The sequence below is a fragment of the Prinia subflava genome, chromosome 2 (genome assembly GCF_021018805.1).
Source record: "Prinia subflava isolate CZ2003 ecotype Zambia chromosome 2, Cam_Psub_1.2, whole genome shotgun sequence".
NCBI lineage: Eukaryota > Metazoa > Chordata > Aves > Passeriformes > Cisticolidae > Prinia > Prinia subflava.
Window position 1 is genome coordinate 64,625,445 of NC_086248.1, and position 25,933 is coordinate 64,651,377.

The 25,933-nt window shown below is 41.0% G+C and overlaps 1 protein-coding gene across 3 annotated transcripts in view; it reads left to right on the forward strand.

Moving 5' to 3' along the window:
- MAP7 (microtubule associated protein 7) overlaps nt 1-25,933 on the forward strand; it is a 109,695-nt gene that overhangs the window by 633 nt on the left and 83,129 nt on the right. The window lies entirely within an intron of this gene.

Below are 25,933 nucleotides of genomic sequence, written 5' to 3' on the forward strand. Positions count from 1 at the left end.
AGCTCCCGCAATAAGGGTGGGTGGGTACCCGTGGGTGGGTACCCGCCGGACGCTGCTAACGGGGCCGGGTGAGCCCCGGCGAGGGCGGAGGGACGGCTCGGCAGGGTCAAGGTACCTGGTGGCAGCGCCCCGGCGCCTGCCGAGCGAGGCCCGCTGCGGGGCCCCAAGGTCTGGCTGCGCCTCAAACGCGTGCGAGCGACGGGCTGCTGCAAACCCTTGCTTCCTATAGGGAAAGCGGGCAGATGTCCTTGCGTCTCCTCTAAGGAGGGATGTACACGGCGAGAGCGTTTTAACTCGCTTTTATTTTGGCCCTGAGGGCGAGGAGGGTGCAGGGAGGAGATTTTGGCTTACGCAAGCGGATCGACCGCTGTATCACTGGTGTAGGCGCGGATGCCTTTTGCGGCTTGCTGGACTGTGAAGTCCGAGTCCAACTTTTAGTCCTCTCCTTTTTTTTCCTTTTTAACCTTCCTTCACAGTCCCATTCTACTCACCCTTGTCTAACATATGTCCAAGTTTATCTCTAAATCAAGGAGCGAGCTTTTCTATCAAAACAGCATATGAATAGGCCATATGGCTGTTGGCTGATTAATTGTGTTTCCTCAGTATATTTTTAATACACACTTTATGTAATGCAGACATGCAGTTTCAAGCAATGACTGTGGGCAGACCCATCCAAGTGCTATCTTCATTAGATTTAGAAGTATAGTGGTTTTGCTCAGAAATCCTTGCAAGTCACTCCCAGGCATCACTCTAAAGTTCAGCTTCAGTTTGCAGATGCGAAAGGATGTGCATCTCTGTTCCTGTGTGTTTCAGAATTTGCAACTTCACTTTCCACAGGAGGAGCTGAGCGTTTGTCTGTTTCTTTGAAGCCATTTCTAACAAACTCTTTTTGAGTTGTCTACCTTATATTGCTGGTATGGTTTGGTTTTCTGTGTCTTTTTTTTTTTTTTTTTTTTTTTTTTAATTGGGTTATCAGTCTTTTTCTAACTACTTACCAAAACTAGTAATGAGCTGACAGGTGACATGTGTTTTGCATATGTTCTGTTTTAAAGGGACTTATGTGCCTAGATTTATTCTGAGTTTGCTTTATAGCTGCATTTCAAGCTGGCGTGTTGAACTTTTACTCATTGGGACATTTGTAGCCAGAAGGATTTGCTTGCATAAGTTCTTGAGTATTTTGAATTTAAATTGCTTTGTGCTGTCAAAGTTCATTTGAAACTTCTTTGTGAGTGAAATGTCAGAATTAAACTTCTGTGAAGCTGTTTGTTGCTCTGCTGAGATCCTTTTAGGTCTCTGAGTTATCACAGGGGCCGCTTTGCAGGTGCTCCCAAACAGGAACAACCTCAGAGCACATCAGAGATCTGCTCCGTGGCGCTTTGGTCCATCCTGAGTGAGCAGATGGCTTTGGCTGTAGTCTGCTCTGCAAGCCCAACACCTGTGTCTGGATCCGGCTCCTCAGGAAGGTCAACATCCCATCTGTGCTCGGTGAAATTACCTACTGGCTGACCTATTGCCTCTGTTGGAAAAACAAAGCTCTCTGGGTGTGTTGTGGTGTGTGGCTGGTTTGTTTCTTTCCTTGCCTCCTGTGGTTACACACATGGACTTACAGGGCTGATCCCGGGGAAAGCTTTAACATCACCACGAGGGTTTTGCAGCGAGAAATTACAAGTTACACTTGGCAGATGGTCGGCTGCACCTAACTAGCTTTCTTTGAGTAAATGGCTTAATTATCAGAGTGAAGGGTTGTTTTTTTTTTTTTATTCTGCCATTCATAACTGTATAAATGGCAAAGTGGCAAAGTCTATCTCAGGAGATAGACTAACTTGTACCAGTTAGAATTTTTCAGTCGAGCATCTAATAGTGCTAACAAGCTCTTCAGTGATTCCTGAGATGAGAAGGGCCCTCTTGTGGGGAATGCCACATGGAGAAGCTTCTGAGGCACCTCATTTTATGGCTGCTCATCCATAAACATAGGCATGCCTCTGCCTGTGAGGGTTCCCCACCCGTGCTCTGGGCTGCCTTGGCCAGCTCTGGCACGGGTAACAATTTGTTTAAGCTGTGGGATGCCAGAGAGAGCTATGTGTTTGTAATGTTGCAAAGAAGCCTTAATGCCATGTTTTTGTGTACTGTTGTGGTTAGTTCTGTCCTCTAAGTGAGCTTAGTATTACTCTTACTTCTTGCAGCAAAACAAATCTGCACTTTAAATGATGTCAGTGCCAGGTGGTTTGTGAAAGCCGAACACTTGAGGTGCTTGCTCTTTAACTGCTGTTGGGACTTCATGTCTGTTGCTTGCTTATCCTGGTTATTTTCTGCATCTGAGAATAAACCAAATTTCATCTTACTGTGTTTAATTTTTTGTTAACAAATAGACGAATTATTAAGGAAAACACAGAAGTGCAGAAAGCATACAGTGGCTGGGAACTGAAGGCGTGCTCTGGTTCCCATGGCTCTTTCCCAGCGGTGCCAACGTGTTTTGCTGGGGAGGATTTACACGACGGTGTTGTGACACACGGGTTTTGTCTCTGCCGGCTCAGGCCATTCATGTTCTTCCCAAGGGGAGCTGCCGGGTGCAGGGCGCCTCTGGTCACTGTGACCAGAGGAGGGGATGGACAGAGCCCGGGGATGTCCCGGTGCTCCAGCACAGCGGTGCCGCCCGAGGGTCAGCCCCGGCCCGGCTCCCTGCGCTGCCCGTGCCGCAAGCAGCCCTGCGGGAGCGCCAGGTGTGGGGAGAGGGGAGGGTGTGTGCTCACAAACGCTGCAAGTGTTGGGGCTTGTGTGTGGTGGGCGTGCTCTAATTTCCATCCGTGATTAGCTAAACGTTAGTACATTGCGAATCCTTTCCGTCTTCTAATATATAAATCGTGGATCTGCAGTTCTTCTATTGCCACCTCCCCACCTCTGATGAAAACCTATTCGAACTTTGAAATTGTGTATCAGAACCTATGATTGTATCTTTGGTCCCACATTAACGCTTTTTGAGGCAGTACTGAATACTCAGAGACTCAGATTTAGCAGGACCTTGTAGAATGAAAATGATGCAACTAAATTAAATTTAGGTTAAAATCCACATGGAAGCCATCCTTCAACTTAAGAAAGCTGTTCAAGTACTGTGTCTTGGTATCTCTTATTGGTCAAGTAATGTCTGTGTAAGGACTACACACCGTGGGAAGGTTTGAACAAGATTTTTTATGTGCTTATTTGTAATGGGAGTCAGGCCCTTTCTTTACCCACCTATGCCCAGCATTACTAGTGTAAAAAAACCCAAAAATTAAAAAAATTATGTGAAACAAACCACAAGAAATACAAATTCAACAAAAAAATCCAACCCTGTCCAAAAAAATGCACCCCCCAAAAAATTCAAAACCAAAGTAACTGTACACATATGGACGCACAAAACCCCCAAAGCCAAATGGTGCCAAAAAAAAAAAAAAAAAAAAAAAAAAAAAAAAAAAAAAAATCTGAGTTTATGAAGAATGAGGCCTGTTAAGTAATGGTCAAACAGCTGGCTTATGTGGTACTCACAGTACAGAAAGTAATCTTTAACTAAATTAGTAAAAGTAACATACTTTGCGGTTCTCCTTGGGCTTAATTTTGAAAAGAGATGTACTTGTGTATGTGCTGTTTCAAACTGCAAAAAGCTGTAAATTTACAGTACTCTGAGGTAGCTAATATTTTATATGCATGATTTATCATTATCCCAGATAAATTTAATACTTTAAAGCTGAAAATTATTTGTGGTGTTAAAGGTAATTAAATTATCAGAGCACTAATTGCTTCAATTATGTAAATACTGTATAATCTTGCAGCAACGTACTTTCCTTTCCACTTGAAAAAAGTATGTGTAAGTCTACAGCCACAATACAAGCCACAGTGTGCTGCTGCTGCTGTTGTTGTGGTAACTCTCTTTGTGTAGCTATCCTTCCTTCAGGAAGGGGATCCCCTCTGTGTGACTTCTATTAGAGAAATGCAGTGGCCTGCCACGAACTATGGCAGAAAAAGGCTTTGTGTATATTATATTCTCATTTTTTACCTTACGCATGCATGAGAAATGGTCTATTTGTGAAACTCATTCAGGTTTAATTCTGCAGCTCTTCCTTAGTGTTTGTTCTGGAGTCATGCCATATTTGCTTTCATGAAAACAAGTAGACTTTAGGGAGAAATCTTGAAAATATGTATTTTGGGAGATCTGTCAGAGTTCAAGGGAAACAACCGTAAGTTGTCTGCTAAAATGACATGCAGGACTACTCTGCCTTGCTGGTCAGATAAATGGAGTTAGAAACCCTGGCTCTTGTTGACAATGAGATTCTTCAGAGAGGTGATGGAATCATTTGTGCTCCAGAAGGAGAGTCACTGTGAGACTAGTGAGGGGAGAAATAAGTGCTGGTACTCCAAATATTCCTTGTCTCTATCTGAAACACTGTTCTTCCTTATCCAAAAGCCCAGGCATCTTGGTCATCCCCTAAGAAAAACGTTGGGAACAAGGATGTCAGGAAAGCACTGGTAATTAACACAGTTCACAGGATTGCACCCATCAGATACTGTTGGTAACACAACATTGGAAAAAAATTTTAATTTGGTCTTGGCATATTGCCTTTTCTTTCATGTCCCTGTTTCTGTGAAAAAGCTTGGAGCCTTTTCTTTGAAGTATTCATTTCTACTGAAAAGCTTAGTATGTACATAAGTGCTCTTAATTTTGAGTGCTATACAAATGCTTGGTTCTCTTGACACATATAAAATCCAGGTATTCTGGAAATAAGCTTGCTTTTATTTTTTTTTAACAGACAGAAGCAGTGACAACATTCACCCTTGCTATTAGTTGTAGCACTATTAGAATTCATAACTTTTGTCTTACCAAATTCCTGTTCCCTACTGTCCTGTGAACTCCCAGTTCCTTGCTGCATTTCCTTATTTACCTGACCACTGGTTGAAGTTACATGATATTCTCTGCTATAGGGCCTGATCCAGTATCATTCTGTTGTATAGAAATAAAGAGTGTTGACTAAGAATGATTGAATATGTTTTTGATGCATCATGGTGTGCCTTGTGCAATGTTTATAATTAGTCATATTATGCAAATCAATTTAATTAAAAAATGTGACAGACTTGTTCATGTAAGTCTTGTATTAGTTTGTTTTATTGGTGTGTATGTGTGGAAAGTGTGAATGATGAGACTCTTGATTAAATTCTTGATGAACTCCTCATGTTCGTGTGCCTTTTTGTGCTGATGAATGAATTTGACTGAAACAGGGCAGGGCTTCCAGCCTTCTCCTAAATTTTTCCTATGCATGGAAATGCACACAGGTTTAGATTTCTTTGACAGAAGGGGAAACAGTTACACTTACCTTCTGTCTAGTCACTCCTGAGCAGCTCTAACAGCCCTTGGTCCAGTGTGTGGCACTGTGCACGTCAGGGGCACAGCAACCTGGGAAGAAGGTTTCCCTTCATATTCTCTAGCATTTTATATTCTTACTGATTGTTTCAAGGGGCATTTTTTCCTTCCAAGAAGGTGGAAAGAAGAAGTCAGTTATTATATCAGTTGTTTATATCCTGAAGTTAAGTTTAAAACCAATTCAGTTACTACAGTAAAAATAATTGGATGATCCTTTATTATCTTCTATATAAAAGTGAGGCCTTAGAGATATCTCTGAAGAGAAACTTGGAAACCTCTCTAAAGACAAGGTTATTGTGTGTCACTTTTGGAAAATACGAGGTAGAAGGAAGAGAAAATAGAGAGCAGCAGTGGAAAAAATTAGGTGTTTGAGACAGTGGTTGATTTAATGGAAGCAAGTGTTTTTTCTGATACAGTGGCTATTTTTGCTATTTCCAAGTTAACTGTAAAAAAACCCACAAAATCAGGTGCAGGGATGAATCCTGCCTGTGTTTTTAAGGCTAGTTTGTTTTGTCCTAGATTTACATGCCATAGAAAAGGAGGTTTCCAGTCCTTTGATGCTGGGCAAATAGCTGTTTTCTCATATGAGTAGGGGAAAAAAAAAAAAGGCTCTACTTTCTCCATCTTTTAGGCCTGACTTCCTGATTTGAAACTTAGTGAAGTAGAAAATAAACAGACATATGACTCCTGAAGAAAGCTAGGAATAGATTGAGTTTGGAGTTTAGTTAGTGTGTGTGCATTCCAACATAGTCCTGTGAGGGACAGGAAGTTGATGATCTTTATGGATCCCTTCAAACTTGAGATATTTAATTATCTAGCACTAAATATTTTTAAATGAATTCTTAGAAAAAGCTTTTGACATAGATGATTAATATTGAAAGTATGAAAATCTATACAAAATATGATTGTGTGTTTTGGTGAGTAGGTATGTTGAAATTATTTTGCTGTAATGTTTTTGCAGGACAGGATGGGAGATTTTAACTGAATTTCCCTGATCTTTTTTTTCCCCAAGAAAGAAGCATTTGGAGCCTAGTTCCCAATGGAACCCTATTTTTTCATGCAGGGGAAACATGAATATAAAAGCAAAATTCTGTATCCTTTCTTGTCATAAATATATAAGATACATACCTACCTTGTCTGAACATCTCAGTTATAAGAAAATCAGAAATAACAATGAAATAGTGGCACTCTGTAAAGGAACGTATTCTAAAATAATATATTTACTTGATCTATTTCTTGATACAAAATACATGTAAGTTGAGAGGAAGCTTTCACAAGGCTGTGGCTGTGGATTGTTAAGTTATGTGCAATTCATTATACTCTAAATCACAGTAATGATCTTCATGGACAGTTTGGATAGTTTACATGAATGAAACAATCCTGTTAATGAAGGAAGATGGCAAATCTAAGAGTTCAGCCATGGTGGCTGGCTTCAACTTCCTCTTCATTTCATAGGTAAAGATATCAAGTATTAATACCTGATGGTAAGGCAGAAACATCACGCAGCGTGTTGTCATAAATATTTACATTTCCCATATCATGATATAATTGTCCTAATAGTCCTTGTTCAAGCTGCTATTTAAGACTGTTGCACATCAGATGATGTTTTGTTCAGATAATTATACCTGTAGGATCCAGTGGGTGAAAGTGGGTGTGTTTAAGTGTAATGGTTTGTCTGATAATCAGTTTACAATTGTTGCAAAAAGGAAAACCCAAAAATGACCCTGTGCCCTGGAGATACACAATTGCCCTCACTCCATCTCATGAGAGAGGCTCACTCCATCAGTAAGAGAGCTCAGCTGTGATTGTTTTAACACACAGAATGACTAATGGTTAGAGGGGGGAAAAATCAATAATAGGGGTTATGTAAGAAAATTGTTCCTTTTGTTTTGTCTTTTTATTTTTTTAAGCATTTAACAGCCTTGTTACTAAAATTATCCACCCCTTTGTTCCCTCGGGGAATGTTGCTTTCATCCCAGTTTTCATATAGAAGCTTCCACATAGATGAGACAAGGCTGAAATAAGCAAAGGCTTCCTGCTAGGAATACCTCAGGAACTTTGTTCTTCCCTAAACCAGTGGATTGAAGAAGGGGAGGTTGTCAGTACAGTCTTTTATGCAGTCTTTTATGTACTGATACCTTTAATGTATGTTTAATAGTATTTTTAGGAATGTTTTTCAGAAAAAATTGCTTGAGTGCTTAAAGGTACGGGGTATTTTTTATTATCATAGGTGTCTTTTATATGTAATAGGTGGCATTTTATTAGTCATTTGGAAATGTGTTGTAAGCTGGCAGTTTTTAACCACAGGGACCTTGAAATAAAATCTTGCTGTGTAAGCTGAATGTGCCGTTGATACTTTTCCTCTGTCACCTCTGCATTATTAAGTCAACAGGAAGAAATATGTACCAACACCTCAGCTGCCTGTGTGTCATTGTCCAAATCTGTCTGCACCAGCCACTGAAGCATCAAACTTGGTTATTACTAAATTTTATACAGAGGGTAAGTCACTCTTGTGGGTGTGGGTGATCCTGCAAGGACTAAGGAAGGTATTCTCAGCCCTGTAGCTGTTCTGCATGACTCCTTCATTAACAGGGAAATGGAGGTGCTGAGACAGTAAACATACCTGTAAGTTGGGAAGCTGTTCCAGTCAGGTGTATTTTTGTGTTATATACTTCTTACCTGGTTTGAAATGCCCATTTAAGGAGTTTAGCAAACAAAGGCAATTAAACATAATTTTTAAAATGGTAGAAATCCTTACTCAATGACTTAAAGCAGTGAAATGGGATAGTGATATTCAATGAATATATAAATATTGTTTTCTGTTACTTTTGTTCTGTTGGCAAGTCTTGGCACGTATGAAAAATTGTGATGGTACTAACTACTGTCCACTTTCTGTGGGGATGTGTGTTCTGCTATGTAATGTTTGTGGGAAGCATTAGGTGGATGGGATTTGAGGAATGAAGCAGTTTCTCTTTATGAAATAAAGTAGTAGTTCCTGTATAATCGCCAGAAGGCAAATTGCTGAGCCCAAGAACAGCTTGTGTTCGAGCTTTTTTCCTTGCTCTTCTGTCCACACCCTGTAGTGCAAAGCGTCTCTAACTGCAGACAAATGTCATCGTGTACAGCTTCCGTGTACGCCCAGAGTCCAAGGTGTAGCCAGGAGGAAATACGTGCTAGAGGTGGGCTCGGCTCAGAAATGGTCTCCTCCTGCGAAATGCCTCTGTTTTGGTTGGGTGTTTTGTGCCTGTGCTGGAGAGGGAAGAACGGTGCAGCTGAACCTTCAGGTGGTGCTGTGTTCTTCTCCATCTCCTGTGATCCTGGCTTATGAGCCTGAGATGTGCAAGAGCAGAGCTATCCTGCCAGCTGAGCATGATCCAGGACTCGTCTGTAAAGAGCATCCCAGGCCACTGTGGCAGTCAGCATAGTTCGTGTCACAAATTCTGACCCTCCTTCAGTTTTGTTACCTGTGTCGTTGAGGTGATCCCGTACATCTGTGTAACTCGCGGTTTTCAAAGAGCCACCTACAGACTAATGTCTGTGCCATCTTGTGGTGGCTGATCAGGTTACATCAAGATTCCTTTAAAAAAAAACAAACACAAACAAACAAAAAACCGACCAAAACAAAACAACCCTGAAGTGAGGAAAAATAATGTGCTTTTAAAATTTTAGAGCGACTCAGGATGGCAAGTTTTTTTGGTAGCATTTTGCAGTGGTGAGCACACCCTGAACTGAGGTGGAAGCAGATGAAGATTAAGGCATCTCTCTCAGGTGAAACATCCGGCATGTTGCATAGTGGCGTTTGCAGCTGTGAAGGATGGAACATTCAGATTGCAAAACCTGTGAGCAAGCATTCTGTGGTAAATGGCTAAAGAAAATCCTGAATGCCAGCATATGAGGGAAATCAGTTAACTAAAACTACCTGGGCTGTTTGGACTTGGCTCACTTTGCAGGTGTATGTTAAAGGCTGCTGCTGTAAAAGTGATGGTGTGGTACAGAATTTTCAGAATTTTGTTGTTCCATGTTGTCCACACAAACTAGAAATTCTCATTTCTGCGTTTTCACACATGGAAAAGAATGTTCCAACACCTGCCTGTAATTGTGGGTGTATGCCTTCCTAATGCAAAAGGTATGTACTGCATAGGAAGGTGATTAAGGGGGGTGGGGGGCGGCGGCACACACGACACCCGGCACATGCAAATACAGAAGAGGACTCATCCTCATTGTTTTAAGTTAAGCTAAAATTTCTAAACACGAATAAGCAGAGCAGCTGAGCAAGAAGCAGGTTGGTGCCTGGAGCCTTCCAGGCTTCTTTTCGCTCAGTGCTCATCTGCTTGTGCAAGCGCAGCTGCGTTCTCCCGCCGCCTGGAGAGGAGGAAGGAGCAGCCCCTGCCGCCGAGGTGCTTCCAGCTCTCCACCGGCGTGCGGGGGACAGCGTTCCCAAGGCCGGCTGGCTGCAGCTGAGGAGACAGCACTCATAGACCCTGCTTTGATTAGGATGTGTCCGTGTTGTCAGGGCAACTGGTAACAGCGGCGGATCATATTTTCTCCGCTTGTATTGCGTGCTGAATATTTTAGCGTGCTGTAGCTGGAAGAAGGTTGCAGGGAAGAAGGTGCTGCTGCAAGGAACCTGGAGCTGCCGCCTGGGATCTGATTGAACAGGCTAAGACGGCAAAGAGCAGCACCCAAACCAATGTGCCTTTAATTAGGGCTTTTCTTCAAGGAGGGCAAGGACTGCAAGCCTTTCGCTGCCGACTGGATGTTGGTGTTTGTCAGCTGTTTGCATGCTGCTGATCCATAGGGGATCTGTTACAAGTGCTCAAATGAACAAGCAGCATTGCAGCTAGCAGCTAATCACAGGCTGGAGTTTCTTACTTTTATTTTTTTAATAAGCAAGAGGCAACAGTATCATGCCTGGTTCAGCTGCTGCCCTCCGACAAGAGAGACTGAAGAAAAGTGCCAGGCCAAATCCCCCAGGTTTATTCACCATTAATGAGGAGGATGAGCAGCAAAAAAATGGGAATTCCACAAGACTGACAGGTACGTTTCTGTTGTGCGGTGAGATGAGGGCTGCCTGTGGGATACGCTGCACAGCAGGCACAGCAGTGTTTCATTAGCTCTTCTGTGTGCCACAGAGAGTCTGTAAGGGACTGGTGCTGCTTGGCAGTTCATGTTGGCACTTACAAACATGTGTATTTAAATGCCCTGGCTTGTTATGCAATCAGCTGCTTTGGCTATGAAGAAAACTGTACTTTTTAGTTATTAATCACATTTCTTCTGGTAGAGATAATGGTCCTGCATCAGAAACAGATGAGTGAGTTTGTGCGTGTTTACTTTGATTTCTGTGTACAGTCTGGGTAGATAACTGGTAAAAGCAAGGGTGGGTTGGAGAGTGCAGAATGCAGTGCCCGCCTGTTACAGGAGACAGCTTTGCCAAAGACAATGTGAAACTGTCTATACTTCCATTCATGTGCGGGAGGGGCAGTGTGCCTTTGGCAGGGTAGAGAAAAATACACATTGTTCAAATATGCCGACTCTTAGAAGTCTGACAACAAAACAAAACAGACAGAAAACCCAAACACAAACCCTAAAAAGTGTTAAAAATATTTATGGTGCTTGAGGTTGGTAAGCAGTGGTGGCAGAGGGATGCTGATGGCCATTGATTTATAGCAGGTCTGTCAAGCCTGTGTAGCCACTGTCTGTTTTGCATCATGTAATTCCTGTTTCCTACATGGCTCCTAGTGTTTAAATACTCTTAGGCTGGCAGGGATTCTGCTACTTACACTTGTGATTGGAATTTTATTCTTTCAGGTTTTTTTTTTGTGCTCAAGTGATTCCATGTGTATGAGCACTGCTTTCGAGGGGGAGGGAAGGGGTGGATTGTATCAGTTTTTGTTTACAAAACAAATGTTAGTTTGTAGCCTCAAGACACTGTTTTAAATTTCAGTTATTACCATTCTACCATGTAACAGGAGAGGCTAGAAAGCATTTAAATAGCAAATTTATAGTATGTATATTTATTAGAGAATAATTTACAGCTGATTATTTTCTTTTTCTGAAGGAAAAAGGTAGCTAGCTTGGTAGCCTTTACAAACAAAATCAGAGCACAAGTTTTGTTTGTTGGGGTTTGAGTTTGCAGCTTGTCTTTTTTTTCTCTCTCTCAGAATGGTAAAAACCCTAACTGGATAGAGCTTCATGATAAAATATATATTGCTAGTTATTATTAATGTGCCTATTGTGTTAGGGTCTCATGTACATAGTTACTTGCTCTTCTGTGTATTTGAAACTGCCCATATAAAATGGAGATCCAAACTCTAGTGTGAGGTTATTGAGTTCTTAATGTTTTAAGAAGCATATTACTTTCCTTTTTCACCCACTGGATGTCTTCCAGAGTCAACAGTCCATAAAGCTACAAATCAATAATTTTCCTGGGTTTTTTCAATAGTGCAGCTAGTTTCCCAACAGTTTGTTGGCTTAGCTACTCTTTTCTACTTGAAGAAGCTATACAGATGTGCTTATCCTTTGTGTCTCTTGTTTTAACAGGGATTAGATTTTTGATTATTCCTTTATTTTCTCTTATTGCTGTGAAATGTAAGTAGATGAATGTGCACAGTAGCACATATAGCAAGCAAGCAAGTTCATGTGGTTTTAAGAAGAAAAAAAATTGTCAGCTTACCTTGACTGCTCCTGGTGAGAAATAATATAGGAAGGGGTACAAAATATTCTGGAACTATATTTATTTGCTTTTTACTAAATGCTCAAAATAGCTCATAGTGTCTAGAGCAGTCCACCATTTGCACAGTGATACATGTGGTGTGGGTAAATAGCTATGTTTGTACATTTGAATGTTATCAGTGTAGGTGGGTTAGGCTGGAATGCCAGGTAATGGAGAATGCATGTGCTCAGGGTGCTGTTCTTCTCACCTGGTACCTAGTAAGGTCACTCCAGTGCAGCTCTGGGGCTTTCATGAATCTTTAGTGTCTGTTGTTCTCTTGCTGTTTTACAGGGTTTGCCTGGTCTTAGCTCTTTACCTGTTGTTTTTGTTCAGCAAGCACCTGCAGCTGCTGAGTTGTTTCTTTTTTTTTTTTTTTTTTTTTTTTTTTTTTTTTTTTTTTTTTCTCTAGCACATTCTAAGTCACTGTCATCTTTGTGGGAGATGGGCTAAGTGTTGTCTTCATCTGCAGTTTCTGTTTTGTCATGCTGGACCTGTCTTTGTACAGCAGTTCAAAACCCAAGAGACCTTTAATGGATCTGATACTCCAAAGTAAAGAAGTTTCCTCCATTAAGAGTACTTACATATCATCACAAGGTTTAAAATAATCAATATTTTCATAGTTTGGATCTTCTCAGAGTACTAAGACTTGTTTAGACTTTTTATGAGAGTTGATTTTCTGATCTGGGAAACAAATATTTATGTGGCTCTTAAAGTGGGGTGCATTTGTGAGGTTTTCTGTAAATTGATTTTGGTATCAGCCGTTCCTTTACTTGTCTGCCTGTCTGCATTGTAATTGGGGGAGTCTGGTAGACAAAATGAGTTTGTTTCTCCAGTATAAAGAAATACAATGTTAAGGGTTGTTCTTGTCTGTCTGGAGATACTAAAAGCCTGCAGTGACCTTTATAGCCATGTGCTCCTGATATTTCCTTTCCTTTGATGTGAACTGTATTTACTGCTTTTTTCAACAAATATTTTAACTTCCTTTTTTACTCCTCTTTGGGACAAGGCCTGCATATTTCTTATATATTTGTATGGCAACCACTATTGCAGGGTCTTGAGATCCTCTTGTGTAGTAGAAGAGTGCAAATAAAAATTACTTTGAATATCCTTTTTTACCTTTATTAACAGTATTTATTCTCCTTTCCTGTTACAACATGCAGGGATTTTGCTACATATTGTATTCTTTCAAATACAATTTCTATAGGTTTGCAGAAGCTTATTTTGCACTTGAATTGCTTATTGGTTTCGTGACCAGCTTTCCCTCAGTTCCCTCAGCTATACTCACTAAGAAACCAGAAAACAGGAAAAGCATGGCACACTTACCAGCCTCAATGTTTCCTTAAAGCTTGTGTAGTAACACAGACATTGTTTCTGTGACTGAAGTGAGTGTGTGTGTGTGTGGTTCTGTGTGTAAATCACAAAGATATGACTTGGGGTACATTAGTGTTTAATTACAGGTATCCCTCCTGTGAGTGTGAACTTCAGCCTCAGGCATTCCTTGAATTCAGGCATGAATGATTCAATCTGTATTAGGATTTCGCTCATCTGGTCTCTTAATTTTGTGCACCTTGGATGTAGTCTTAAAACCTTACTCAATTTTATGAAATGTTAAAGTGATGCTTCCCTCCTCTTAGCAGGAAAACCTTCTCAACTGTTGATAATGCGTTTCTAAAACTATCATTTGATGAGGTAGAAAAAACAATGCTCATGCTTCTGGGTTATGGGTTTGAATACTTAATAACTGAAATAATTATGACATTTGTGACAAGTTAATGAAAAGCCTCAATTTAGCAATGGAATCCTTCACCTTCATCCTTTTTATTTAAAACTGATCAAATTTTAAGTACCTCTAATCTGCTGAGTGAGTGTTGCTAATACATAGCTAGACATCCATGCCTTAGCTTTCTGAACAGTAGCACTGATTCTTTGTCATCTTGAAAACAAAAGAAGGGCCTTTTTCAATCCTTTGGTGAATGACAGTGATGTCAGTGATTACCAGCAGATTTTGCCACTGTTGTGTGGCTGGTAATGTTTGTGCATACTGCTCATTTCAGATGAAAGGTTTGTTCTTCCAGAGAGATGGATGGGATTTCTTCTATCATGACTGTTTCGGTGCTTAGTTGCCATGTTCTGCATGTATTAGTGAAACATATTTCTTTTTAGACTCAGATTGTCTAACTTTTAGTTCAGTTGTTGTCTGTTACTGTGTGTCTATACCCAAAGCAAGCTTAAGACACCTGAAAGAAAAGGGAACTTGGCATCTTCAAGGGCATTAAACTGATAGTCCTGGAAACTGAAACTGTATACTTACAAAACAGGTATTGCATGGGGTGTGGGAGTGTAATTTTATCCCACGCTGCAGAGTCTGTGCCTCAGGCAGGATCCGGAATGACAGCTGAGTCTCTGGCTTTCGCCACACTCTAAACCAGCAAAACTGCCTGGGATGGTTCTTCTCAATGGGGCCTCTTGATGCTGGTTAGGAGGCCGACCTCTGACTTGATTGGGGCAAAACAGTGAGCAATTGTTAAGGGCTGATGAGCTGGCTTACCAAAATCACATACTGGAGGTTTTTCTGATAATATGCATTCCTATCTTGCCCATCTGCCTTTGAGGCAAAATGAGTGAAAGGAGTGGATGGAAGGAAGGAAGGAAGGAAAGGAAGCAATTCTCATTACGATGCTGGTTGTGTGAAGGGGCAGGGCTGAGAACCCAGACAGTGTGGTCTGGTGTCCTGCACCTTCCAGTGAGTTCTGCTAATGTCTCTGTGTAGTCCCTTTTCTTTCTGCTAGCCAAGGCCAGGAGGAGAGGGGTCCCAAAGTATCTGATTCTTCTGGACATTTATTTACAAAATCATGGTAAAAGGTGACTTGGAAGGAACCCACAAGGAACATTGGGTCCAAATCCTGTCCCATCACAGGACCATCCCTGAGAATCACATGTGCCCAAGAGTATTGTCCAAACACTTCATGAACTCTTTCAGGCTTGGTGCTGTGACCACTTCCCTGGGGAGCCTGTTCCAGTGCCCAACCACATTCTGGGTGAAGAACCTTTTTCTGATTCTAACCTAAAGCTCCCCTGACACAACTTCAGGCCATTCCCTCAGGTCCTGTAAATGACATCTCCATGCAAATGGAGCATCTCCATGAAAATTCCCTCTGGTCACCATAGAAATCAGTGTCTGCCCCTCCTCTTCCCCTCACAAGGCAGTTGTAGATTGCAATAAGGTCTTTAAAAATGCCTCTCAAAGTATCTGGGAGGTACATTCTTTCAAAAGCCGTATATTCATTGCTTACAGTGCAGCTGTTGGGGGTACAAAAGGAACTTGTGTTTTTTTCAGGAAACTGCTGCCTTTCTTCTTAGGGAGTCCCCTCATTCATAGCTGTAGGTGACAGGTAGCAGGCAACATCCCATGACAAAGAGAAGTACATGAAGTAATTTATAAGCTGTAAAGGAAAGAGACAATGCTGGAAATCTGGGGGATAGAGGGCCTGTGTCTGCAGACCAGTAGAGCAAATCTGATTTGTTCAGTCCCTCTGGCTTTCAGAGTGAAAGCCCAAGGTCTGAGGACTTGGCTTGTATTGTAACACAGCCTGTTCATCAAAGTGTGTGCTGGGATTACTGACAGTGCTTATCTGTGCTGGGTGAGAATCATCTTGCACTTCTAGGTGAGCCCTATGAGAATAGGCTTCCACTGCTGATTCTAGAGGATTCTGTTCCGTTCTTTTGATGACTTCTTTACGGGGGAGAAAGAGCCTGTGGTCTATTCTCATGCTCAGGGAGCATACTTGACATTGAGTACATTGATGGCAAAAGTAAAAAAATACAATGTTGACAATCTTGGAAGTTTAAGTTGTAATCCCTTTTAAGGAAAGACTGAATTTTGCAAAATAGCTTTTTTAAGTAAATGGGGTTATTTCTACCAAGTTCCAAATGATAACACAGTGTTCAGCAAAACTGTCCTGGTGAGAACAGGATGCAACATTTGACTACTGTACTCACAGGATAGTATGCTTGTTGAAGTTGCAAAAAGATTGATGTTCAGTTTATTTGAGGTAATTCTCAAGAAAGCTTTTGTATGAGAAACACCACTCATGAAAGTTTGATAGCAAGCACTGCAATTTTTTCCTTATTCACTATTATCTCTGTAAAAGTCATGACTTTAAAAACCTGGAATTTGGTATCTGATTCTGTGTGGAAAATAAATGTAAAGGAAATATAGGTTCATGGCCATTTCTTATGGGAAAAAAGAGAAACCTGGAAAGTGATAGATCTGTCCAAGAATCCTGAAATTCTCAGAGGTCTTGTTGCATTCTTTTTCCCTGAAAATATGCAAATAATACTCTTTCAAGGCCTTTATACATTAACATGCCTTTGGAATGAGTTGACAGCAAGAAGAAATGGGTTTCTGTGTCCTATTGTACTGCACTACATACTAGGTTGTACCAGGTTTTTATTTTGCAGTGAATAATTGAGGCTATGGCTAAGCACATGTTTTTAAAAGAGATACCTTGCAGTTGGATCCCCTGATGTTTTTGTGATTGTGGAAAGAGTCTTGGTGCTCTTGCTACTGTTTGCGAAGCTTGCTCAGAAACTGCTGTATCTGTTCACTCCCTCGAGGTTGGCTTTGTACCCAGGTATGTGGCAGTCTGGATTTATTTTTAAGGGAAAAGCTTTTGCTTGTCATATTGAACTCCAGAGAAATTAATGATCTCTGGCCTAGAGTATTGCTTCTGGCTATGAGTGGTGATGGAGCTCTATGTATTACTAGGATCAGCTGATTCAGTGGGAGTACATAATTTTTCTTCCTACACAAGCTCACGTGTGTGTTCTTTGCTTTCTCATCTACCTACAGAGTGATTTTTGTGCCTTTTTAAATTTTTTGCTTCTTTAAATTCAATCTGTACTTAAAACCGGAGATCTTGTTTTTCTCTTACCTGAGAATTAAGAGTTCTGAATGAAAGCATCTCCAAAAAATCTTGTGGTTTTATCAGAAGTCTCTTCAGAAGTGATTTGTACATGTGGGATATTTTGTTTTTTTGGTGACACATGCTATGGCATTATTTAATCTAGCCTACCCAGCCTCAGACCATAACAGTAATATGCCAGGAGGAATGCCACAATGAGTGATGCCATTTGCTCTGTTTTAATGAACTGCCTTCAGTCACTGAGGGTGCACCTCACAGTGCACTGTTTTTGCAGCCAAGTACTACTTGAAACTCACGAGTTTTAGATGCGTTGAGTTGAAGCATGGCTTGAGTGGACACTGATGTCTGTGGGTCAAATTCGTATAATGAATGTAAAAGACACTGAGGGGCAATGTTTAACAAGCAAATAAAAATGCAGATGAAATATCAGAAATTAAATTAGGGTGTATTCTAAGACTTGGGCTTTGAAGTCTTGTTGCTTGAAGTAAATTATTTTCCTTTTTCAGCACAGTGGAATCACGTTTACTAGATTCTCCATAAAGCTCACTGATTTATAGGTCTGACTACGAGAACCATTAAATAACTAAATTGTCCAAGCCCCATCTTAGTGGACAGATGTAGCTTTAACTGCTTAGTCAAGTTCAAGAGAGGAATGACTAGGGGTAGCATACAGATGGTATAAATCTTCTTTTAATGCTGGCAGTTTCAGAGGAGAACCACTTGAATGCTAGCTTCACTTTCTCCTTTAAATGATTAACTTGCTGATAATGGCTAGAGTAAACAAAGTTCCAGAAGGCAGGTCACTGAATTTTAACCTAGATGCAGGTTTCTCCAGAAAGCAGAGTTGTGTCCCTGTTGTAGTGGAGGAGACAAGGGGTTTGGAGCAGGCTATACCGGTGGAAAACTGAGCTGCTTTGTCAGTACTGACACAGGCCTGTACCTGCACTTTGTGTTTTTCTGCTGGGGAACTCTTGGGTTGTTTTGAAGTAGATGAATACCTTCTGTAGCTTCAATGGGATGATGGTACAAGATTGGCTTTCATTGTCTATTGAAGTTTTTGTTCCCTTTTATTCTGGACAAATAGATTTTCATCCAGTTGTTTCAGATCTGTTGAAGACTAGTTTCCTTTTCAGCTCTGGAGGAAACGTAGTTTTTCTCAGGGATCAGCTGTATTTCTGCACATTTTTATGCAGTTTATCTGTGCAGTTGACAACAAGAGGAAACTGGGTTTAGAATTAAGAGCTGGAACAAATCAAGCACAGGTATCTGCTGAGATGCAAAACATGACAAGTAGCAGAAATTCCAAATTATAGAGGTTTTCCAGTTGATGCCTATCACACAGGAATAAAAATTCCATTAGATGAAGCACTCTTCCTGTTCTGGTACTAGTGTCTGTACAGATGGCTTCAGAAAAAAACAAGAGTTTCCTCTTAGAAGTCACATTTGAGGATTTTCTACTGGTCTCTAATCTCAGCAAGTGGTCTTCAGCAATGCATGTTGGAGACCATATCTACAATCATCTTAATCCTAGGCAAACTGACTCCTTGCCTCCTTTTCTGAGAATTATCCAAAACTCAGGAGAAATAGTCAAGGTACTGGAGTTCTCAGAAGGGATTCAATGTAGTTAGAAGACTGAATGTGTAGTTTGGTCGCTGGCCATCTGCTTATCAATCTTTTTCTTCTTTTGTTTCACACCACTACTGTCTGAGCCTCTAGTAATGCCTACTGATTGGCCTAGTCTGCACACAGAAGTTGATTGATTGACCTATTGATTTATTTTCGGTGTCAACATTCTTCAGAGTCTTCCTCTTACATCTGAAGCTGACATAGGACCAACTGTCCTTCTGCAGTCTGGCTCACCAGGCACACTGCTCACAGATTTCTTCTGTGATCTGCCACTGGCTTTTTGCCTAGCATTGGAGGGCTATGGAATGAGGCTGGTGCCACTGCACACCCCTGCAGGAAATACTCCAGCTGGTGGAATTTTGTCTTCAGAAGAGCTTTGCTGCAGCATAGCGCCATACCCACCTCCTATTGTATTGTATGCTGTGCTAAAAATGTTTTCTTTCCTAATCAAGAACAGGGATGCTCCCTGAAAGGTCTAAGGATAGTCAATGACAGAGAAAACATTAGGAAGAATTTTTATCGTCTTTCTCCTGGGAGGCAATAAGGAAAAGAATTGAGAAAGTAACACTTTCAAAACTAAGTTTTCTGGAGCATGGCTGAGTTCTGATTTGATTGCTGGGAATACGATTGGAGTGCTGATGTCCTAGGCAGGCAGTCTGACCACTTGAAAGTCCAGTGAAAGATCCTCAACCTAAAATCTCATGATACTCTAGAATAATAAATTTGTTAAATGTGCTGAAGAGGCTTGGTTGGGATTTTTTTCATTCTTGAATGCCTGATCTTTTTCAGCTTCATTTTAAACTCCTGCACAGACAAGGCATATTATAGAAGTGCTGACAGAACTTGATTCATACTGTTGTATCTTGGTGTACAAAGCTATCTTGTTTCTCAATTCTGCTTCAGGAAGCTTTTCTGAAAGCTGTTTTGGAAATGCAGGTTTATCCAGTTACCCGCCCTTGACATAAGAAGTCATTCTTTTACACAGCCAGTTCTTTTGGCTTTGGGTTTTTTTCCTTTTTTCAAAGTCAATTTCCTCATCGCCTGCATGCTGATTTAATGCACTGGTGAAAATTAGAGTACTGAAATTTGGCTTGTATGCTAAGACACCACAACTCACACTAAACACATCTGAGCTGTTTCTGAAGACAGATGTCATGTCAGTGGAGACTGCAGTAGTTTATAGTGCAGGAGTGGCAGTGTGGTGGAAACAACCTGATGAACCTTCTTGCCTGTCATTCCTTCTTAATTGTAACAGTGCTTTCATTGAGGAATGTGCTCCCCATCTTGGACATGCAGTCCATACAAATTCCAGCTAATGCTACTTTCACTTTTTGTTTGCGCTTCCTTTCACTAGAAAAATGAAAACATGTTTACCTCACTCTTATTCCCTGTAGCAAAGGAAGAAAAAGCAGGTTTTGTTTAGTTGGGCTTTTCTAAACACAAATAACTTTCTCTGGCCACCCAACTATGGTAGTGATGTGTTTACTTGCAGTCTTAACTGCGAAATAAGAGGTAAAGAAAAAAGCAGGTGGCAATTCTCATCTGTAAACCAGAAAAGGACAGCAACAACCAGCTGCTGAGTGAGGTATTGGCAATAAAACCAGGCTGCAGACCTGGTTTGTGCTTGTTGTGCCTGGGTTGTCACCATTTTGCTATGTTCTTGCACTTGCAATTTATTTTTTCTGAATTATGCTGTAATGTATTGATCTACTTCTGTGCTAGTATTTTTCTCTACCAGGTTATTCTCAATTTTAGGAAACACGACTGTCATAGTTTGCTTCCAGGGAGTTGCTATGAGCGTCACTGTCCCTGTGGGTTGAGTCATGCTGTAAACCGTACCTCACGTGCTCCATGTCACTGAAGGCTGCATGCAGCACAGCCTGGCTTTCCACTACAGTGTGTTCAACCTAAATCTTTGTAGTCAATACACGATGAAGAGCAAAGCAGTGCTGGGCAGAATGTGGTGCTCACGCACAGTACGGAGATGCTTGTGGATGCCTCCTTTTTTGGTTAGGCTTTTTTAAAATTCCTGTCAGATTTCACATGTTTGTGGCATCTGCATGATGAGCAACATTCCAGGACTGAAATATTTAAGGTGGTGGTGTGATGGTTTGATCTTCCTTTCCTGAGAAGTTGAAGGCGCATTCTCCATGAAAATTGTGTTGCAGCTCTGAAAAAGTTCCCGTCCTAAGGTTTGCAGAGGTGATTTCTGCTCATTTTAGCTCTGCAAACAGGCCCTGCTACTGCCTGCCTGTGAACAGTTCAGTGTGTTTTGCTGCTACTAGCAGTTTCCTTTTAGGGAACTCTTTACTAATCTCTGTGAAAATTTAGCTTACGCTTTGAGGAACTGCTGCTGTTTAGTCTTTCTTTATACTCCAGGCTTGGATTATGGACTTTTCTTAAACTTGTCCTAGGATTTCTTTTCAAAAAGATCTAGATAATTGCCACTAGCAAGCTCTTATCACTAAAATCTAGTCCCAGATGGTTAAAGTGAAGCTTTTTTTTTCTATACATCAAGGCACAAAGGTTTGCTGATGTCGAAGTCTGGCAGCCAGTTTTCAGTAGAGTTCTTGGGCAGGGGTACTTTTGAGATGTCATTGACCTCTTCTGTGTTTCTGGCTTTTTTGTGAGAGAGGTTGTTGGGATATTTTTTGTTTTATTTTTGAAATAGGGAAACAGCAATATGGATTTGTAAACCTGACCAGATGAGTTCCCATGAGCTTTCAGAAGGAGGGGAGTCTGTGTTAGGGAGAGAGGTTATGCTCCCTCTTCCATTAATTTTTGTATGCCCTTTTCATGGCTCCAAGGAATATGATTTGACACACTTCTTCCAATGAGTCACATAAGCAGACCTCTGCTCTTGGAATTGTATAAGCTAACATAGCTTTAGAAGGAAACAAGGTAGAGAGCAACTTCATGAGTAGGTTCACTTCTGGATTTCTGGTGTTTTATCCTTAAAGTGAGCCAAGACATTTCTTAAAGTGGATTGGTAGAGTTGCTGTGTGCCTATAAATGGGATGTTCAGTAAGTAACTTCTGTTCTGATGTAAACAGAATCCAGTACCTTTAAGAAGAGTAAGGTTTTTAAATTTTTCTCTGTGGTTACAAAACCTGTTGTAATGTCTGTCTGAGGAGAGGGGGAGGCATTTGCTTACTTTTGAAAGACTTTTGCCATGGTCATTCTCAGCAAATTCTCCGCACAGAATATCCAACCTGGCCTCACTCCAGTGGACTGAGATAGTGTGGAAGTACGCTAAGCTAGGAGGCTGGGAGCGAGCAAGAATTATAGAAGTCAAAGTTTGAGTTGCAAGGAATTTTAAAGAACATTTCGTTCTACCCCCCTTGCTGTGGGCAGGGACACCTTCCACTAGACCAGGTCGGTCAGAGACACATCCAACCTGGCCGTAAGCACTTCCGCAATGGGACATCCTTAACTTCCATGGGCAACCTGTTCCAGTGCCTCACCACCCTCACAGTGGGGAATTCTTTTCTGACATCCAATCTGAACCTGCCCTCCTTCAGTTTGAAGCCAATTCTCCTTTGCCCTGTTCCTACATGTCCTCATGAAATTTTTTTCTCCTGATGGCATAACAATATATTTATAAAAACAGAGGCATGCTCTTCACTTGAGGAAAGGTTGTTTTTCAGTTTTTAAAGTTTCTGAGACTGGTTATTGGAAAATAACCAGTTATTGATTAACTGTCCTTCTGAGACCTTTGCTGCAAAGACTGCCTTTTCACATGGAAATTCTTGTGACTTACAGGAAAAATATAATGTCTAGTAGCATTTACAGGAACAGTATCTGTTTCCCTCTCTGGGGAGAGGGAACTTGTTTTTGCAGAACATCCTGACAGTAGTGATTATAATGAGAGCTTTCGCATCTGATTCAAATATTGCATGCTGTATAGGGATTATTGAATATTACTCTGTAGGAAAACAGCCAAAGAGATTCTAATTACTTGTGACTGAGCAACAGTGCACCTACTTTCCATTGTCTGCACAGGGTTTTCTCCCTTTTTGTCAGACCTTCCTTTTGCTTAAATGATTAAATAAAAACACCATTTGTTGTAGCCTCCAGAAAGATTTAACATGGAGCATAACATATGAGCATTTAATATGGAGCATATACTTTGTGAGGTATATATCACAAATACATTTTTAACGATGTTTTACCTGTAAATTTTTGAGAAGACTTTGCTACTTGCAGATTTTAAAGGATGTGAAATCACTTTGTGCATGTGCTTCAACCTCTGCTCCCTATTGCACTCTTGGATCTTTAAATGGGAAAATCCAATGAAATCTGGCTTTTCTGTTATGTAACACACTGCTGTGCAATTATAAATGCTAAAGCCACATTCCAAATACCTTTATTTTGTGCTGCATTACAAACTGCAATGTTGGATTATGTTTTATGCTCTGCTTTTTAATGGGAGAAAAATAAAATGAGGGAAATCGGGAGTCCGTTGGTGTCCTGCATGCCTTTAAGATTAATTGGGACTTTGTACTGAAAGAGAAGCTAATTTGTGTTGAATGCAACTGGCTGCTGAGTAAGTGGAGCGTTGAGGCTTATGTTAATTGGCAGTTGTGCCTTTTCTGCTGTTTCCTGGTGCTGTACTCGGTGACCTGGTTGGGCCGGGCTGGCACGGCTCGGATGAGGCCAGGGCTGCTCACACTGCTGCTTGCAGCGTGGGGCTGTTTTAATGGGACACTTGCATGGCAGGGTGGGCATGGTGCACTGAGCTCTGCCCGTCACGTGCCAGTAGAGCCAAGAGCTCTGTGTGCTGAGGTGCTGGTGGCCAGGCAGATGGAAATGGAGATTGCCTGCCAGGCTGGTTTGCTGGCTCTGCTGCCACTGCATTAGATTGCCTGTTCATGGACTTGAGATGTAGATATGTACAACAGTTGTTATAATCTCCTATATAATCTCCTATACAGTTTCAATATCTTTTGGTAATTTTTTTAGATACAGAACTGCCTGGTCAGCCTGGGAAATAACAAATCTTTAAGTATTTCCCTTCCCTGTCCAACCTGGGTAAGACATTCTAACAAATTATAGTGTGGTTTGTGATTTTGGTGAAGCTTATTGGCTAAACTTTTTTCATCAGAGGTGTTTGTATTTCTGCTGTCTGTGGCTACCTTTTGAAGGATATCTTAGTGTCAGGGCTTTCCAAGCAAGGATTGCTGCTGACTGCTGTGGCAAAGTACAGAGCAGTGCGGGGTTAAGTGCTTAGTGCTCTTGATGGGAAGAGAAGCTTTGTGCCTGCATCTGCCCTTGTGCAGGTAGGGTACTACCCTTCACCAGCATACCGTGACACAGGTGCTCATGAGGCATCATTGACAGCTCTTCCAATACTTGAAATAGGTTATTTGAGAAAGAACAACAGGTAAATATTACTAAGGCATAAAGTCCACCTAGTAAAGGACTTAGGTACTTCTGTTTATGAGCACTGAAAAGCTAGATGTCATGTGTGCTCCTTTCTCATGGTTTTAAAAACCTTTTCCAAATGTCTTTTAATAAATTCTCTGAATAGGAGTTAAAAATTGTATGAGGAAAAAACAAGGCTTATTGACCTTGAAGTATTTAAAATGTTGCATGGGATAGTTGCAACTGAATGGTTTACTATTTTCAGAGCTGTTTTGCACAGCTGTAATTCTGCCCTATGTGTAGTTGTAACTCATGAGTAGTGCAGAGCTCAGTTTGTCCTAAGAGGAAGTGCTATGTGTAGGGAATTTTAAAGATGTCTGGCAAGAAGATGCATGCTTAGACTTGTGCAACACCATTAAAAAGGTTGGGCCAACTTTGTCCCTGTTGTCATTCTTCTGAAGCAAAGTAAATTGAAAAAGTAGATAATCTGACCATGCTTAAAACACATTCTTCTCTTGATAATGGACTGAAAGCACTTATTGCCCTGTCTGGATCTCTCTGGCTTTATTGAACTGAACTGCATTTTGCAAGTAAGCAATTAGTGGTCTAATTCTTGCTTGAAAAAAATAACCATAAAATATTCATTTCAAAGAATGAGAAAGCTCCCAAGGACAAGTATAGCTTTAGTTCCTCAAGCTGCTTTGAAGAAACTGGTGCAAGTTTCTCATCAGCCTTTGAATCTCAGATCTTTTTATCTTCTGAATTATGGGTGGGTCTGTACATGCTGCTGTCACATCTCGTCATATCTCAAAATGGTAGAACTACAAAAAGTTTGATAATTTTGCAGTGGAGTAGTTACTTTTTAAACCTTTTTTTTCTGGCAAGTGGGGAATTATTAGACTTTTAGGCAACTTGGAGAAAAGTAATTCGGAGCAAGGGACCTATAAAATGAATGGTCTGAATCATCCCTCTCCTCAGGCATAGCTGAGGCATTCTGGCAGGGCTGCAGGCAGTGCTGCTCCAGCACAGCCTGGTATTACTTGTATGGAGAAACAAAGGGCTTCAGTCCTGGAATACCCAGCCTGCTACTCACCAGAGAACCGGGCTCCAAAGGACTTGATGGGAAGAGAGGTCAAGTGTCTGCCATAGGGAAGAGAGGCATTATAAGAGTTGCTTCTGCTTTAATAGTTTCTTTTGTTCCTGAAATTTTGCTTTTTCATTTCATGTTGTTTTCGTGCAATGTTTATTTACCTGGGCTTCCCAGAAGCCTGCACTGTCTGTTTACTTGGCATAGTGTCTAATTGTGTGCTAGTAGCTCACCTGACTCATGCTTCAGAGCTTCCCAGAGATGAAAGCTGCATTTACAAGAACTGGAGAGAAGCTATGCTGGACAGGGTCCAGATTCCTTGGGTTTGTTCTGATGCTACTGGCAGTAAATGTCCATATTGTTTTGCAGCCATACCATCAATTTGCTGCACTGCTTATGCGGGGGGGACCTGGCCCTGAATTCGACTCTGCTGCATTTATTTTATTACAAACGATGCATCATGAGTCAGAAAGAAGTGTTAAAATGATGGATTGTGGATGGCATCCAGGATGTATGAAGTCAGCATTTTCAAGCACAAAAGCTAGAAGTGACTGGACTGATACAGTTAGCCTGTGCCTCAGAGAGACTGTCACAAAAAATGAAGTGATCCGCTCAGTTCTTTGATATGTGGTCTATAAAGTCTACATTATTTAACAATGAATTGGTCCCAAAAGTTATTGGCTATTTGGAGGCTTGGGAGGCTTTTTCATTTTTTCATTTTGTTGTTTTGTTTGAGTTTTTGTTGTTTTCTTTGTTTGGTTTTGGTTTGTTTGGGGCTTTTTGTTTTTTCTTTGTTTGGGTTTGGGGGTTTTTTTTTGTTGCAAGTACTT